We start from the raw sequence: 18914 nt of genomic DNA on the forward strand, positions 1-18914 counted from the left end.
TGCATGATCATAAAAGCCCCAGGTTTATCTTAGAAGTTTGGAAACACTTTACTTAGGGAAAAATTGCTTCTCAGACATCTATAGACCAGATTTCGGCCAGGCTCTGACTAGATTCTTGTGAGTAACTGAAAGGACACCTCAACCCTATGTATCTTCCTCTGCAGGGTCACTGTAAGCTAGGAGAGGTGGCCTTCCTGCCTTAGAGGTGTGTCACCGCTGCTTAGGAGCTCAAGTTAGATTACAGCCAGTGGGCTTTGTCACTGGATTGGACTTTGCGTTTCCCTGGCTCTCTAGATAGTATAAATGTCTTCTCCTATCTCTAGAACGTTGAGTGTCATTCCTAACATATTTCTCCAGGTTCTCAGGACCATACATCCTTATAGACACTAAAATGCTGCCCCATTGAACCCTGGTGTCTCCCTCAGCTTTGTCTGACTTGTCAGTCATGACTTCAAGGTCATTTTCCGGACAGGTTCCTAACTGGTGCCCTGATTCCAGCCCTAACCCCTCCACACAGCAACTAGATGATCTTCCCAAGATGCAGGACCAGGGCACACGCTGCTAAACCCTCCCTTGGCGTGGCGTGAAAGGCCTGGCTCACGAACACCTGCCTGCCTCTCCGTGGGTCCATCTCAGGCTGCTCCCAGCAGGCCCCAGGCCCACAGAACGCCCCCCGCAGGGCTAGTCAAGCTCCCCTGATTCTGGCTGGCACAGGGGCCAGTGTTTGCCAAAGGAGTGGCCAAAGATAGTCTGCATCAGAATTGCTGGGCAGAGAGAGGCATGTTTACTAACATGCAGATTCCTGGGCCCCACCCCAGACAATCGGGCTCTGAACCTCTAGGGAACGGGGTCCAGAAATACTCCTCGTTAACAAGCTCCCATCCCCACCCCCAGGTAATTCTTGTGCTCGCTAATATTTGCAAAGCATGGCCTGCCTAGTCCAAGAGCAGTAAAAGCAAGCTTCACTTTCCTAAAATAGGAAGAAAAACATATTTCTGTTGCCAGGGTCCAGACTTCAGCAAAGTAAAAGAGCCACAATCATTAAACCCCCTCCACGTGAGCGTTACGGCTGTGGATTTGTCACAAAGGCACAAAAACCCTGTGCGTGGGTGCACACGCCTGGGTGTGTGGTGGGGATGGTCTTTGCACTTGAAGGAGGTTACAGTGGAAGGTGGCAAGGAGGAAGCAAGAGGAGCATAATTAGAAAGAAAGGGGGGTCTCCAACGGGACTACTGGGCAAAGACAAACCCAAAGCCCACGGCCCTTCAGGCTGCAGGGTCACGGGAAAGATGAAGGCTAAGGAGGGACTGCCTGAGAGGTAAGACGACACACCACAGCAGGGCTGCGTACCAAACACACAATACTGAGGGAAAAGAAAGCATCACAGAAGGAGAATACAGTGCATTCCATTTACATGAATTTTTTAAAACTAGCAAAAGCAAATAGCATGTTGTATAGGCACGCATACAAAGGTGGTAACAGTGTAAAGAAAACCGAAGAACGACGCACTGAAATTCAAGACTGTGATCCCCGGGGCTACCTCTGGGAGAGAGGGGACCACAGGGGACTTCAAAGGTACCAGTAAGTTTCCTAAGAGGTCGGGGGGTGGGGGTGGGTATTCAAGCGTGGTTATATATACGTAACACGTATCATTTTGCATGTATGATATATTAAGGTTTTTAAACATATATATGAAATAGTGAACAGCATGAATAAAATAAACCACTTGCTCATCAAATTCTGAAATACTAGGAAAAGGCGTCACCTTCTGGAATTTGTGGCAGGTATGGCTTGAGCAAATAAAATGAAGCCCCACTGACCAAGTGGATCATGAATGTTCAGCACCTGTGCTGGCTGACCGAGCCTCCGGGACAGCGAAGGGCAGGTGAAGAAGGCCTGGGGGCCCGACTCGGAGAGGAAGTACCACGTCCCATGTCCAGGGCTGAGGCAGTGTCCTGTGGAGCGTGTGAGCCCAGCTTGGCACCCACCTGCACGGAGTCCTATCTGTTCCAGAAAGGGAGGTGGTTTTGGACCCCCTAACAAAGAAAAACAAAATGCTGTTTCCATTTACAGATGCCTTCTTCACTGCAGCCTTTACTAAGGGTCTGGCGTTTCCTTAAAAGTTCCTTTAAAGCAAACAGGGAAGGATTTTATCTAAGAGAGAATCCTCTGCAACTCCCCACCGTGAGCGTGCTTCAGTGAACAGTCCAGAATGGGCAAGACTGCAAACACGCGCCCCTGGGTGGGGCTGGAAAACCTCCCCATGAGCCGTGCCCATCACGTCTCTTCTGTCCCTTGGTGCCAGAATGGGATTTGCCAGCACACACCAGCAGAACCACCTGGCAGTTTCCACTCACTTGAAAAGGGTTTCCTTTCAAGTATGGTTTCCTTGCTTAGTCCCAGAGTTCTCCCTCTCTGGACCCCTAGTACTTGTTGCTCTTGCCTGATTTTGTGCAATTCACTGTGCCCTGCTGTAGGACAATTCTCAGGCTGCTGGCCCTTTGGGTTATCTAGTTATATCCCTTGCATTATTATTTTCTACTAATAACAAAACAACAGCCAGCTGTGCCTATGGGCACCTCCTGCAGATTTTTTGTAGGAAGAAGACTGTGCCAGGCCTCCTCCTAGCTCCTCCTTGGATGGCTGTTGGGTTAAATTACAAGGAGCGATTTCTAATCCTTTCTTCTAAAATGACTTTTATTATCATCATCTCTTTTTTTCTGACTAAAAGAGAAATTTGTTTTATTAAAATCCTATTGCTGCTGTAACCAACTTGCACAAACCTAGCAGATTAAAACAACACAAGTTTATCACCTTAAAGTTTTGGGTGTCAGAAGTCCAAAATGAGACTCACTGGGCTCAAAGCAAGGTGTTAGCAGGGCCAAGTTCCTTTTCTGGAGGCTCTAGGAGAGAACCGGTTCTCTTGCCTTTTCCAGCTTCTAGGGGTCGCCGGCTTTTCTGGGCTTCTGGCTCCCTCCCGTCTTCAATAGCTGGTGGAGACTTTCTCCCAGGGCATCAATGTTCTGCCTCCCTCTTCCACATGTAAAGACCCCTGTGATGACATTGGGCCCACCTGGGTTATCCCAGCTGCTCTCACCTTCTCCAGGTCAGCTGATTAGCAGTGACAGTTCCATATGCAAACTTAATTCCCTTTTGTCATGTAACCTAACATAGTCACAGACTCCCAGCATTAGGATGTAGACATCTCTGGTCATTATTCTGCTACAACATATATGCTCATTGTAGAAAATTCAGAAGCACAGGAAAAGCATAAGGGAGAATATAGAAGCCACTTCTAACCCCACTTCCCAGACATAACCACCACCAATTTATTGTGTATTCATCCAGTCCTTATTTTATTTTTTAACATCATTATTGGAGTATAATTGCTTTACAGTGTTGTGTATCCAGTCCTTTTAAGTGCATATGTTTCCTTTTCTTTGTAAACTAGGTTTGAATAATACCATATATGTTTATATAGACATATATATAGTGCTTAGTAATTTTCCTTAATAGTATGCATGTATTTCTATGCTATTTACTATTTTGTTACATTTCATTTTTTAATGGCTACCTAGCATTCCACTATGTGGATGTACTATAATTTATTTAACTAATTTAGTTAATCCTTTATTGTAGGATTATTGTAGATACATAACGTATCTCTAACTTTTCTTCGTGCCTAGTAGCCCTGTGATAAACATCTCTGGAAGCTACATCTTTGTACACATTCTTAGGATACATTCCCCAAAGGTACCCCAAATATTGGGTGGCCACATCATTTATCCCCCAAAGCAGGACATTTTTAAGAATGAAAAAGGGTAATCTTAAAATTTAACAGTAACTGATAACTAACAATAAGCCAGGACGGACCTGGGCACGATACGTTCGGCAAACTGGCCTCGTGAAATGTTGCCGTGGTTTAGTCCTGTGGGCAGCACCCAAGAATCCTGCTGTAAGTCCTTGTCAAAATTGTCAGGCCTCCCCGTGCCCCCAGCTCCCAAACTCCATCTTCCTAAAACTGAAAACCACACAGAGGCAAATGTCACCCTCACTCTCACTGGAGAGGTAGCAACGGCAGGCCTGTTTCTTGTGGCAGGGAGAAGACAGCTAAGTCCTGCTTTGCCCTGGTAGCCAGTGATTTTACTCTAAGTGAGTCTATTATAGCTTCTGATCCAGGTAAGGCTGGGTTAGCTTCGAGGCAGCAGTGACCAACCTGCCTTCCCTACACACAGGCCGAGGTACAGGCTCAGAGAGGAAGCATCTCCCAGGGCCTTTCCCCAGACCCAGTCAGGTGCCCCCTGTAACAAGACAGTATTACCTGAACAAACTTACCTGCCAAACTTACCTGAGCAGAAGACACTGACCCTGAAGAGCCCAGAGCAAGAGCTTGGAGCTGCAGTCAGCCCAAGTTCCCTAACATGGGGAATGTTACAAGGAACAACTTACACTTTCTCGTCAGAGGACTTCCACTTGGATAGAACCCTCTGAAACCATCAACCATCAAGAACATACCCAAATAAAGCAGTCGCCAAAACCACAAAAATGAAAAGACTAGATTCACTGTTTTGTAACATTCCCGTGGGTCTTGTTTTGTTTTGTTTTTTTATTTTGGTAGCAGTCATTTGACCTGGCCACCCAGGCTACTGAATGCTCTCAGGGAAAAGACTGGGGCCCCTGCACAGGATTGTGAATGCAAACACTGAAAAAAAGCTATCAAGTCCTAGGGTTTCTTGTTGCGGGCATTTCTGACCTTCTGAGTCAAGTAACCTGACAAAACAGTCACCTCATCTACCCAGAGGCCACTCAGGAAGCATCTGACTCATTCTTGTTGACTCATATGCTGGAAAAGCAAAACCAAATGGGCTCTGATAGCAATCTAGTTTGGAGCAGTTTTACTTGTAAGCAACTGGCTCCCTGCCTACAGAGAATATAAACCTACAGAAATAAAGAAAAAAGCTTAGCAACCCACACCCTACCCCCAAATAATATTCCAGGTGATATTTTGTAAGCACAGCTGCAAACTGTGCTCTATTAACCTGGAAATGGAGCAAAACACACCTGGACACTGTGCACCATTTGTGAAATGAGCAAGGGGCAGAGCAGGCCAGCCCGGAACACGAACTGGCCAGTAGGCAAGTCTCGAACACTTGGGCCTTCTCTCTCTCAGAAAGAGCTGCTCTTCTTTTATTTCACTTTTGCATTCTTAGTGGACATGTCATTCAGCTGGAGATCTGGGCTGTTTGATATAAGCAAAGGCAGAGTCGTGGGATCACCATTGGCCACATAAGGGAGTCCAACAATTTGGGGAAAGAAAACACCGGCCCAGACAGTGAAGCGTGTTGGATTTCTCACATCAAAAGTCAGCTTCTCAAATAGGGGAAGACTAGACGTGCTTGCTCTGGAGAAAGGGACTGGGAGGTAGAAAGGATGCTCTTTTTTATTATGAACATCGTAATACTATTGACTTTTAAACTATGAATATATATTACTTTGTTTTTAAAAACTTAAATGTTTCTTTAAAAAAAGGAAGCAGAACTGAAGCCCTAAGAAATGGGGTCAGTTCCATTTTTATGGAGTTTTAGGGGCATCTTTTATTTGAGGCTCTAGAAATTGTAATTTTCTTGTTGTATGTTAATTAAGCTTCTCCATCTGGCGGGAGAAAGTCAGCTTCTGGATTTGGAAGGATGGGAGCCAGAAAAGATCCTGACTGTGGACCTAGAGCATGGCCACCCCACGTGCTCTGTGGGCCCTGGGCAGGTGGATTTCTCTAAAGGTATCTTTGGATGCTGACAACAGGGCTGGCCAGAGAAGGGATACATGTCAGATCTATTCTTAGTCCCTAGACTCTAGACCCCTACATCATTTCGTGCGTCATCTCCTAGAGCTGCTTCTGCTAGAACCACAGCCCTGAGGAGATCCACACATAAGCTTCAGGCCTTTGCATCCTTTACACTTGGCGATTCCTTCTTCCCTCGGATATGCACTCGGCCTGCTCCGTCGCCCCCTTCAGGCCTCTGAGCAAATGTCAGCCGCTTAATAATAGTTGTGCCTGGTCAATTACTACCTGAAATGGCCTTACAATTCTCCTGCTAGATTTCTCTTCCTTACACTTATTAGTACTTCCCATTATGTGATCTATTTATGTACCCAGTAGAGAGAGACAGAGGTGGGGGGGGGATAAAGGGATGGAGGGAAGGAGGGAGGGAGGGATGCGGGGGGAGGGAGAGAGAGACTGGTTGTAATTCCTCCTCATGACCACAAGATGGCACCATTGCTCAGAGTCTTTACTCTGAAAAGCAAATCAGGTAAGCAAAATCTACCTGGCATTTTGCTTTGGGATTTGGGATTCCGGGCTTTGGGATTCCGGGCTTCCCTCCCTCCCTGTCTGTCCGTCTATCTGTTTCAGTCTTTCTTCTTCCTCCACTCCCCCTCCCTCTGCCCCACCCCCCTTCTTCAATACCAGCTTACAGACCTTCTGGTGGGGTTGGGCAATATGATAGCAGAGGCCCTTTTGTGACGCTCAGAGCAACACAGATTCCTGAGACTGATGTTTGTCTACACAAAGTGCAGTGGTTGGCTCATGGGGTACGACTGGAAAGGCTCAGTCCACCTGCTTTTTCTTCTCTTTGGACCCTGCTGGTACTGCCCTGGCCCTTGGCAGCTTCAGGGACAATCTGTTCTCTCACCCTTCCTCTTACCACGTTCGCCCCACCTCCCAGCATGCACATCTTGGAAGCTTTTGCCCCGAGATCCGGTTCTAGGGGGTCATCGGAATGACTCTAGAGAAACTATAAACACGTACAAAATGTCTCCTGGTGGCGGTTCTGAGGTCTCCTTTGTATTTTAGCCTGAGGAAAAAGCAGCCAGTGGCTTGGGGATGCTGGGTGGAGCTTGCAGTATTTTTCTAAGATTTTTGTAGCTGGGGAATAAATCTCCAGGGATGGGCAGGGCTGCAGGCTAATTCCAGTACAGCAGGATCAGGGCTATGAAAACATGCACACAAAGGAAACTTCAAAGCTCTTCCTTGAATCTGAATGGGCAGGGGCCTGCGGAAGGTCGTGTTAACTTTGCACCAAACGACCTCTTGCTTTCAGATGGCCCTGGAGCTCTGCACACACTTCTGGTCCAACCCTCTCAGTGGGGTCAGGGTTCAACAGGGCCCTGAAGGCACAGAAGAAGGCAGAGCCCAGAAGCTGGGGTCTGGGTCGAACTGTTCTCTGGCCTGAAGAGCTGAGGCTGATTTCCTCTTTGCAAACTGAGCCCAGTCACCAAAGGAACTCTCCCCACTTCGGTCCGGCCTCTTCCCCAACCCTGGTCAAACCCCGACACAGCTACTTTGCAGGGAGTGGTGAGAATTACTACTGCTGGAAGGTCACTTAAGGTAATAATTAGAACGATCATTAATTTCTGCGGCCTAAGTGACTCATTTATCTCTGATAGGCACAGGGATCAAAGGATGGCATTTACGGCTTAGAAAGAAGCTTCCCATTCTTTCCCCTGCTACAGTAACTAATAAAGAGCTCCCAAGCCTGGCTTCTTCGCCCATCTCTTCCCAGTGGGTTTTCTGTCTTTACCGTCCCTGTACAAAACAAACCCGCCTCTGCCTTCTCTCCACTCCTCCCTCTTTAAGAACCATGGCAGGTCAAGCTGCTCTCTGCCCAGCTCGGAGAGTCTTGGTTGCAGCTGTGCAGTGGAGTGGTGCTGGATCCCTCCGTCCCAGGGGAGGGCACCAAACCCCTGACCTCCGGCAGGCCCAGGGTGGGCATCAGGCGGGCTCTCCCTGGAAACTTGCTATCTTTACTTTGCCTGGGTATGTACATCTGTGCCATCGGTCTGCATGGGTCAGCTGGAAACCTGGCCCTGTCACCTATTAGCTGTGTGACCTTGGGTGAGTTCCTTAACCTTTTTCAGCCTCAGTTTCCCAATCTTTGAAATAGGGATAATAATAGCATCTAAGACTGGTTTATGAAGATTTCCTAAGATAAAATATGTGAAATGCTTACTTAGCACAGAGCCTGATACAAAAGAACATCAGCTACATTTGTCAGTGCCTCAAAATTCTTATTTCCAAAAACTTGTAGCTGCAGCGCAAACTGAGTCTTTCATGTTCTGAGGTGGCCTCTAAGAGATGCTGAGGTGAGGATGCATGTTGCCCCCACCCCCAGGACCCTGGACCACCACTGTAACAGAAATCAGATCGTGTGTGTGTGTGGTGGAGGGTCCTCAGCCTCAAGGAGGCTGTGAGATGGGCCCCGGTCAGTTTCTCAACCTCGGCATTGCTGACCTTTTGGACCAGGTAATCCCTTTGTTGTGAGGCCTCATCCTGTGCATTTCAGAACGTTTAGCACCATTTTTGGCCTCTACTTACTAGGTGCCAGTAGCAGCCTTCTGGTCACAACAATCAAAAACGTCTCTAGACATCACCACATGTCCTTCGGGGGGCAAAATTGCTCTTGGTTGAGAACCACTGGTATAGGCAGACGGGAAGTGTGAGGGTCTCTCCGCAGGTGCCTGGCTGAGCTAAGGGGAGAAGGCAAGAATGAGCGTGGTCAGAGAGGATATCCTCCTGCCCCAGGCAGGCCTCAGGCAGACCCTCAGGACTGAGTACAGAGGTTGACCTCAGAAGGTAAACCCCTGTGGTTTTCCCTAGTAAGGATGTAGCCTGGCTTCCTCAGGAGGCCATGCCCAGCTGGGATGTGGACCTCTGGATTCCCTATAGCCAGAACTCAAACACATAACCCTGTCCAGCCCCAGGAGCCCTGGCCGAGAAACAGTGCCCCAGTGGCACAGAATGATCACCGAATGGACAATTCTTACCTCAGGACAGAGTGCACAGCCAGGCTGCCCATGTGCGAATTCCTATGCTGCTACTACTCGCTGTGTGACCTTGAGCAAATTGCTTAACCTCTCTGTGCCTTAGGATTCTTATCTGTAAAATGAAGACAATAGCATTGACCTCATAGGGTTGTTATGAGGATTAAATGACTTAATGTACTTAAAACAGAGCCTAGCACAGAGCAAGCACTAAGTGTTTGCTAAATAAGCCAAAATCTGAAAAGAAGCTGCTACAGACCAGGAGATGAAGCTTCTGTAAGTCAGAGTTTGCCCTTGCTGTGACCTCAGGTCCAGCAGTTGTGTTTCTGGGGGCCCCTGGCCACCTGTGCTGGGGTGTGGGGTTGAGACTCCCTGGGGCAGCTGCCCTGCAGAGGTGGCTGTTCTTAAGGAAAGTTCACGTGACCAGAGAGCAAACTCAGTGCAAAGGGCTCCAGAACTTCCCAGCTGATAGCCCCTGGGGATTCCTTTGATTAGAGAGTATCGGGAGGAAAAACTTTTTTCTCTACCAATTTAGGTTCGAGGGTTGGGGGTAGGGGCTAGATTAACAGGAGAAAAGACAAAGTTTATGCACACACTGAGTGCAGGAGCACTGTGTAATGAGTAACTCACTGAGGAACCAGAGGCAAAGGTTCATATACCAACTTAACAAAAGCGGGCGGGGGAGGGGGAGGGCTTCAAAGGATGGAAGGCTCTGATGAGGCTTGTTTACACAATTTCTTTGGGAATGTCCTGGTGCCCAAGGTCGGTGCCTCCCTGACTGGAGACCAGCTGGAGGGTGGAGGTGGGGGGGTGGCTGCTGATTCTCCATGCTCTGTGCCAGGCAGATAAGGAAAGTTCAGAGGAGAGTTCTTCTGCATCTGCTGCTGGGCTATTGGTCCCATCAAGGGAAGCACCTGTGGAAGGAAGGAACGGGGTGAGTGGCTGTGACCTTTGGGAGCCCTCATATTTCTGCTGTCACAGGAGGCAAAACCCCAGCCAGGAAACCCCCAAACCCATAGCAGGAAAAGCCACACAGTATTGCCGAGTGCTTTGTGTTAGTTATCTATCACTATGTAACAAATTACCCCAAACTTCATGACTTAAATGATAAACACTTATCATCTCTAACAGTCTAAGAGTCAGGAATTTGGAAGCACCTGAGCTGGGTTGTTCTGGCTCAAGGTCTCAAGATGTTGAACGGGGCTGCTGTCATCTGAAGGCTTGATTGGAGCTGGGGGTCCACATGCAAGATGGCTCCTCTCATGGCTGTTGGCAGGAGGCCTCGGTTCTGTACCACATGGACCTTTGATAGGGCTGCTTGTGTGTCCTGACGACATGGCAGCTGGCTTCTTCCAGAGTGAGCAGTCCAAGACAGAAACTAATGCAGAAGTCATAGTGTCTTTTATTGAGCTAGCCTCAAAGGCATATGCCATCAATCTGCTGTATTTTGTTGGTCATACCGCTCAATCCTGACACAATGTGGGAGGAGACTGCACAAGACCATGAAAACTGGGAGGTGGGGCTCACTGGGCACCATCTGAGAGGCTGAATACCAGGGCTTTCAGGTCTCCCTCTGAGAAGAACATTCACCTGGGCATTGGCCCAGATGACAGCCCGGTCAGACATATCCCTACAGAAGCCGCTCAGGCTGAAAACCCAACGCACTATGTGGGATTTGGTGCTGCTACCCACCGCCTCAGTCTGCTTCCCCACTGAACAGTGCACCCTCTCGGTGGGGTGAAGGCTGGATGCAAGGCACTGGGTGGGAGAAACCCTGGGCTTGTGGGCCCCTCTCCAAGTTGAGACTGGGAAACAAAACCTTCACACTCACACACACACACACACACACACACACACACACACACACCCCATAACAGTAGGGGAACATGCAATTATAAAAGGTTGGTCCAAGATTTCAGAAGAGGGGGATCTGGCAGGACTGGGGCAGTTCTGCAGGCTTCAGGGAGAAGATAGAACATGAGCGAAGTCCTAGCACCCAAGGCTCTTCCGGAGCCCCAAATCCAGACATGATGAACTGCTGACAGCTCGCTCTATGTCCTGCTGTTTCATGCCTCCCAGCCATTGCAATAGAATACCTTTCCCCCATTATTCCCCTTCTTGTTACCTCTATTTACCCTTTCAGACTCAGCTCAAGGAGGACCACCTCCAAGAAGCCTCCCATGTGATATAGCTGCCCGCCTCTGTGGTCTCATAGCTCCCTCGCCCCTCACAAATCCCTACCATGCTTGACCACACTCACCGCTTGCTCCCCCCCGGACTTGACTCTCCTTGAGGACAGGGGACAATGCCAGATTCAATGGGGGCTGCCACATGCCTTGTGCACACTCAGCACTGAATATATGTTTCTAAGGAAAGGAGGGAGGGGAAGAGAAAGAGAGAGAAGGATGGATTAGGGAGACAGCAAATAGCTCCTCGTCTCTCTTTCTCCCCCTCGCTCCCCAAGAGTGGGGCTTCAAGGGGAAACAGAGCTGCTGGCCAGAACCGCTCACCTCTGTCCTCCACATCCCAAGCAAAAAAAGCTGGACCTCATATAACACTCTGTCTGAGAAAGTTTTGGGTACTGAAGGCGCATTAAAAAGGAGGCTTCAGGGGCTGGAGGAGTACTCGTTCCCAGGATATCCTGACTTTGCTGGAGGAACTAATAACAGGTTGAAGATACCCCATGGTGACGATCTCTGTGGGAAAATCTCGTGATCCAACAGTTTTCCTGAGAGCAGTCAGCGGTGCTGGGAGGCTGAAAGTCTGTGGATAAAAGCAACTCAAGGCCAAGCTATGGAGTGACCCCAGCAGGAGATCAGTTGGAGGGAATCACAGGGACTGCAGGACTGCTCGGTCACCTCTGGGCACTCATCAGACCTCTGGTTATTCACAGAGTTCTCTTTCCACAGGCATCAGGTTAATATTTTAAACATTAACTGATGTTTTGTTTTGCTGTAGTTTTCTGTTTGCCGAGACCTCCTTTGCTCAGGATCAATTAGCCACATGCATACCATCTTTATTAGCATATGCAGGGCTCACTTTTATTTTACTTTATTTTCTTGACCCCTTCACCCCATCCCCAATCTCATTTTTCTCCTCTTACGTCCTTGTGATTCTTTGTGTCTGGCCAATCTATATTTCTATGTGTATCTAGGCCCAATATTGGTATTATTTTGTGCATATTTTTAAAAATATGCTTAAGTAGTCTTTGGTAAACATGTCATTCTTTTCTCACTTTTTTCCAGTCAAGACTATGAGATTTTGAGATGGCTCCAAATTAATATAAGTAAATATGGACCAGAGCATTCCTTTTATCTGCTGAGTGGTACTCAGCATTTTCATATAACCTTTTATGTAACTACTTTCCTATGAATAAACTTCTAGGTGTTTCCAAATCTTCATTATTACAAACAATTCTCCAAGAACAAATCCACACACGTTTCTTTGGGGGCCTGGGCAAGAATGTCTCTGGGCTCAGCGTCCCCAAGTACTGGGTTGTAGGAGTGGCCCATATTCCACATCACTTAACACTGTCAATCTGCTTCCTAGAAAGATTAGTTAACATTCCTATGAGATATTCTGCTTTCCTTCACCTTTTGTGGCACTTGATATCATCCAACGTTTTAATAGTTGCAAATCTGATATGTCTAAGACCCATATCTCCTTCTTAACCAAATTTCCCCCCTGGTTTCCTTCCCATCCTGGTCTGCTGTTTCCCCTTTTAAAGCCTCAGGCTGTTCTTTCGCACTCCCTCAGGGAAGGGATGTGATATGAAGCACTGCCCCGGAGGGGATGGAGGAGGGAGAAGTGTCTCCTTCTGGCTTTTGAGTTTCAAAATCCTCCACTCTTGGGGGACCAAAAAGGTTTCAGAGCACAGAAAAACGATTTGGTAGAAAAACATCATGAAAAGGAAGGGAAAGTCAAGCACCCACTTTGGCCCAGCCCGACCTGACCCGTGATGGCTGGGCCCAGGGAAGGAGAGTGAAGGCCCAGAAGGAAGGAAAGGAAAGTTCTTATGGATTGCAAACCAGAGGCTGATGTTGAGGCTGAAGCACAGATACAGGAAGTGGGCTTTAAGGGCACCAGGGAGTGGTGGGGTCTGTGGTTCCCTGGACGGCATGTTCCTGTAACACTTCTCAATTTGGCTGGTTGCTACACGGTGGAGGTCTGGGCTAGTGTTACCAGGTATTTCCATTTTTCCAAAAGAATCCAAAATCAGAATTTTTATGTGGAAGGTCTCCTTCAAAAAAAAGAAAAAGAAAAAAGAAAGTCACTACGGCAAATTTCAGAACATATGCAAAATTAGGCAAACTAGTATAATGAACTTCCTTGTACCCATGACTGAGTTTCAACAATTGTCAACTCATGGCTAATTTCGTTTCTTCTATAACCCCACCCTTTCCCAGTCCTGAATGATTTTGAAGTAAATCCCAGACTCATCATTTTCTCTGTAAAGATAAGAACTCATGTTTTTTTAAACCATAACACAATATCATCACTAAATAAACTCCAATAACTTCCGATCAAATAGCCTGTCAGTGTTAAAATTTACAGTTTTCTCGTGGTGGTCATAAGTGTTTACTTTATATTATTTTATTTTTATAGTTTGTTTGAAATAGGACCCAAAGTCCACACAGTGCAAGTGATTGATGTTTTTAAGTTTCCTTTCATCTCTAGGTTTGCTCCCCACCCTTTGGACTCTTGCGATGTATCTGTTAATGAAGCCAGGTCCTTTATCATGTAGAGTGTTCCACAGTCTGGATTTTGTTGGTGTCATTTAACATACTTCCTCTGTCTTCTGCATTTCCTGTAATTGGTAGCTGGATCTAAAAGCCAAAACTCTCATTTTAAAAGATGTTCATAATCTTTTCAAAAGAATCTTTAAATACTGTCTGAGCCAGATAAAAACCTCCTGAACTGGATCTAGACTGTTTGCTACCCCCATCTTAGATGTTAGTGGATCATGGACAAGAGGGTTCGGGTACCTGTGTCCTGAGCAGAGCCCCAGGGAGAGAGCAAAATCCTGAATGAACATGTAGGATCTGAGACCAGGGGGCCTGTGCCTCATTTTCCACACAGAATCCCATTCAGAGAGGTGCCAAGACCCCATAGAAGGGAGGGGGTGTGCAGTGTGTCAAGGCAGACAGAGCCTGGCATGCACTCAAGAGCAGCACAGCAGTGGAGGGGCGCCCAGTCCCCAGGGACCCTGCATCCCCATAGCAACCAAGGAGCACCTGCTGTGGCATCCTCATGCCACAGGAAGTCCTCCAGAACTAGACACCCGGAGGAAAAGAGGGTGGACCGTATATGGCTGGGATGAATCGGGACACCTTGATGGCCTGGGAGACTATACTAGAAGTTCAGCTGCATCAAGGAAAACAGAGAAGCTTCTGTTTCTTCTTCACTTGAGTTGGTGGACTGAGGTTTGTACCTACAAGGGGAGCCTCCAGGGACCCCTGACAGCACACCTTAGAGCCGAGGCATTTGGGGGCAGTGGCCCCCTCTCCGTGGGAGAACCGGATTGAGGAGATGAGGGGCCCTCAGAGGCCACTCATGATTCTAGAAATCCTCCTTTCCCTTCTTTCTGTTTGATTTTGATAGAAATAGTCATCTAACTTTCCAGGTTTTTTCTTTTAAAAAAACCTTTGAGTGTACCTCATAATTTACTAACGGATTTTGTTTTTCGATCTGAACTGGGGTGCTTTGTATGCAGTAGAAGAATTTTGACTGTATTCACTTACTCTCATGTTTAGTCATTTCCTGGGTTCATATTTTATTTTGATTTTTATATTTCCTTATCTCTTTTCCATTATGTCTTTTGCTTATTTGTATCTTGCAAGTAAGTACGTGTGGTAAGTCATTTTTTTTTTTAGCAGTAATGGGCAATTAACTTAAAACAAACAATAAACATTTCCTTTTCTACATTTGGTCCTAACTAACGACAATCAGAACTTTTAACTCTCTTCTATGAGAAAAATTTTTTTTGTTTTTCACTGCCTACCAAATAAAAGGAAAAAGTATTCAAAAGAATGAAAAGATCATCATATAATAGAAAAGACATATTTAATAATAAAATATTAAGAACATTGAATATATATGACCCTAAAATATAGTTATAAAATGCAGAAAGCAAAAATGGGCATAAATACAAGAAAATTTCATTTTAGAAAAACAATTATAGTAAGAGATTTTACTGTCCTATCCTCAGTGAGGCTTGAATTCAACTGCATAATAATAGAAATGCAAATATGGCAGATTAATCAAATGGAGTATTTTTCCTAAGTAAGGTAAAGTCTGGCAGGCCTCCAGGGCCAGTGCCGAGGTTGTGGAAGTTAACAAGTGTTCCGGCTCCTCCTAACTTCAGGCTCTCCTACAGTGTGCTGTTCTTGACCTTGAAGGGTAGCAGAAAATGCCACCCCAAAATATGCCAGAGAGATCCACCGCTCACTCTTTATCTCCTCTTTGACGTCTTTGCTTGTCTACTGTTGGACCTGCCTCACTGTGCATGTGACACCTTATTTCTCCACCTCTCTGGCCTGTCGTACCAGCTATTCTCTTAACTATTTCCCCTCTATTTCAGCAACACACTCCTAGGCTACTTGAGTGGTGCCCTTCCCAGCTCAGCCTGGAACCAGAGTCCCCCTGCTAATACAGTTTTAGATATTCCTCAACTCTCACTTTAGTTCCTGAGACTGTCCCAGCCCTTGAGAAAAAAATCTCTTAGAGATAGAATTAATGGATATCTTGTACTATGTATAATTTCCAACTGTCCATGGCAGTTGCCCATATGGTGTCATACACCACATGCTAGACCACAGACATAATCTCTACTAGTTCAAAAAGAACAGAAATGAAATGTGCTATGTTCTCTGGTCAAAATAGAATGAAATATAAAGTAACAACCAAAACAAATAAAAATAAACCAACTACTTGGAAATGTAAAAATACTTACTGAGTCAACAGTTGAATTGGAAAGGAAATACAGAACACAAAAGGAGTTTATTCAGAAAACAATGTTGGTTAAAACATGCCACAGTAATCTCTGTGGAATGTAGTCAAAGCAGTACTTTTAGGAAATTTTATGATTTAAAATTTTCTCTTTTTTGGTGGTTGATAAAAGGGAATATTTTAGAAAGAATTCAATTGACAATATGAGAAAAGGAAGGAAAAGACAAGCCAGACTAAAGAGGAAGAAGAAAATACAACCATAAAAGCAGAAGGAAATCATTTTGAAAGTAAAAAATAATTTCTCTGGACGCAGTAAATAAAACCAAAAGCTAAGTATTTGAAAAGTAAAGGCATTTCAATAAAATCTGAATTGAGAAAGGAGATACCAACCAATATACAAAATTTAAAAATAAGAATAGAACACAAAAGCATTTGCTAATAAGATTTGAACATATGAGTGAAAAGAACAATTTTTTTCTTTTTTTTTTTTACAATATGGAAGTCCATACTTAACCTAGTAAATATTAAACCAATAACTTGGAGGGAGAAAGAAATTTAGAAAGCTACTCAACAAGAAGTGTCCAGGTATATAGATATAGATCGATCATATATATATATATATATATATATATATACACACACACACACACATATATACACACACACACACATATATGGCAACAGTGTTCTGTTGCTGCATAACAAATTACCACAAATCCAGCGGCTCAAAATAATACGTATTTATTATCTTACAGTTTCGCTGTCTTAGAAGTCCAGGTACAGCTTAGCTGGGTTCCTGGCTCAGAGTTTCACAGGTGGTAATCAAGGTGTTAACTGTACAGTGTTCTTATCTGGTGCCTTGATGGGAAAAATCTGCTTCCAAGCTTATTGGCTGTTGGCAGAATCCATTCCCTTATGGCTGTTTGCCTAAGGCCCCAGCTTCTTACTAACTGTTGGCTATCCTCAGGTCCTAAGGCTACCTGCTGCTCCTTGCCACGTGACCCTCCCCATAGGCAGTTCACAACATGGCATTTTGCTTCTTCAAGGTCAACAGGAGAATCTCTCCAGACTGTCTGTCTGTCTAGCTAGCTAGCTAGCTATATCTGTATCTATCATATGTAATTAAGGAGTGACACCCCATCACCTTTGCCATGATACACTAGTTAGAAGCAAGTCACAAGGTTCCACTTCCATCTAACGGGAGGGGATTATTATACAGGAGTGTTATTTATTGGAGGTCACCTTAGGGTGTGTCCACCACAATATGGGTGAATACTAAATCCTCCCAAACTTTCCCAGACTAATCACCTCCCTTGAAAAATGGAAATCAAGGAGTTCTAGCCCTTTAAGACAGGACTGAAGCTACAAAAGAGGCATGTGCTACAGGCAATATAAGCCTTTGAGAACAGAGCCTGGGGCTCTCACCCTTGTGTACTTTGATACCTATTGCAACATTCCAATCTACAGCTCAGGTGGTGACTCCAACCTCTGCCCTCCACTTCTTCTCTCGGTTCAAACCCAGCTACTGTACTGTCAATCCTTGGCTTCACTTCTTGGCTTTACAAGCAGCTGCCCCAATGGAGTCTTGTTCTCCATGGCTGCCATGTTCTCCTGCTAAGCAATGCATACAGCTTTAGGGGTCTAATGACATTCTAGGCCCTCACCCCTTGGTTTCCTCTCCTGTCCTATAACCTGTCTTATCCACTAGGTATTGCAAATACTCTGATCCACATGCTGAAGGGCCTGAGATTGATGCTGTGAAGAAAAGAGCTTGTGGGCTACAATTTACAAAGTCTTGCTTGGCAAAGTCTCTCTAGGAACGGACTGAACTGGAATTGGAAGGCCCTGGGGCTGACATTGTTAGTGATGACAAAGGTCAAATGTATTTCTTGGTCTGTTTTTATTAGGATGGTCAGAGAGGAGCTGATGAATAGACTTGGTCTTTACTTAAAGCAGCTCTTACTATTCCATACATTGTTTCTGAACCTTGAAAAGTGTGACCTATTGCATAGTTCATTCCAAGATGGGAAGATACACAGGGCTTGATCCTGAAATCTAATAAAGGTAATGTACAAACAAAGAATACTATAGGCCATGTATTCACAATGGGGTGACAGCTCCATGCATTCCAATGGAGCAATTTGGTCCTTGAAGGGGCTAAAGAATCTTACTCTCTTTTATGTAGGAAGTGCAGATATACAAACAGTGCAAATACAGATAGATAGTGTATCTGTGGAATTAAAATTACATGGGGGACAATTAAGGAAAAAAATTCTTATTAGGGGGACAATAGTGATAAAAAGAGTAAGAAGCACGGTCTAGGGAATCTTCACCTATAGATCAAAGCCACCCACAAATCTCACATTAAAATATACATAAATTTCATTAATATTTATTTATGGCCAAAGAGGCTCCCAAGAATGACTGAAGGATTTGACACAAAGGCAACTATTATTAATAATAACAATAAAATATCATCCAATTCACTGGATTAAGTAATGAAAATGTGATGATTTCAACAGATGCTGAAACAGCACTTGATAAAATTGAATAGTCACTTTTCATTTTAAAAAAGAGGAATAGAAATATATTACAATAACATAATACAGAGCTATTTAAAACAGAGCTTGTTTTATCTTTAATGCAAAGCAGACATTGTTATTAAAAATAGTAGCAAAACAGGAAGCCCTATGAGTCCCACCTTCACCCCAGCCACCTAAAATGATCGTCTGGCCACTGTAGCCATGCGGAGGCTTTATATGAATTGATAAAACAGTTGAGTAAAGTGGATGAATATAAGATTCAGTGTATATTCAAAACACAGCTTAATTCCTTTGAACTGATTAGAAATATTAATTAAAAATGAGATCCTATTCACAATAATAACAAAGAAGAAAATACCGAATTTAGAATTTCAGTCATATTCAGTATAATCTAATTCATGTTTTCAAAAATCATGTATGTTCCATGTGTTTATAAATGTATGTCAGTGAATAACAGAGAGAGGCCTGAAGTCTAAGACAAGTGCTTTTCCCAAGAGAGGGGAAGAGGATGGAGAGAGTAAGGAGGGGGTTCTCTGCTTCCTTTGAATTTCTTCCATTGATAATGTATTAACACAGAACTTTTAAAACCTTAAAACTTTACAAAAC

The 18914-nt window shown here is 45.0% G+C and overlaps 1 protein-coding gene and 1 long non-coding RNA gene across 4 annotated transcripts in view; both read right to left on the minus strand.

The window, feature by feature from the left end:
• Positions 1-1804: 1804 nt before the first annotated feature.
• On the minus strand, positions 1805-8932 carry LOC132435421 (uncharacterized). The gene is made up of 4 exons (XR_009521536.1): positions 8821-8932; positions 8372-8523; positions 2855-3052; positions 1805-2036 (listed from the first exon to the last, which is right to left on the minus strand). It is a non-coding gene; the product is annotated as an uncharacterized lncRNA (long non-coding RNA).
• Positions 8933-9412: 480 nt separating this feature from the next.
• Positions 9413-18914, minus strand: part of B3GNT2 (UDP-GlcNAc:betaGal beta-1,3-N-acetylglucosaminyltransferase 2) — a 161712-nt gene continuing 152210 nt past the window's right edge. For 2 of the 3 annotated variants that reach the window (XR_009521444.1, XR_009521446.1), the window contains 3 exons: positions 11078-13057; positions 9975-10195; positions 9413-9731 (listed from right to left, as the gene is read on the minus strand). The gene's annotated coding sequence lies outside the window, so the exon portion shown is untranslated. The remainder of the gene's footprint in view (positions 9732-9974; positions 10196-11077; positions 13058-18914) is intronic. The other variant, XR_011246680.1, reaches the window with a different exon arrangement.

The sequence above is a fragment of the Delphinus delphis genome, chromosome 12, assembly GCF_949987515.2.
Source record: "Delphinus delphis chromosome 12, mDelDel1.2, whole genome shotgun sequence".
Taxonomy (NCBI): Eukaryota; Metazoa; Chordata; class Mammalia; order Artiodactyla; family Delphinidae; genus Delphinus; species Delphinus delphis.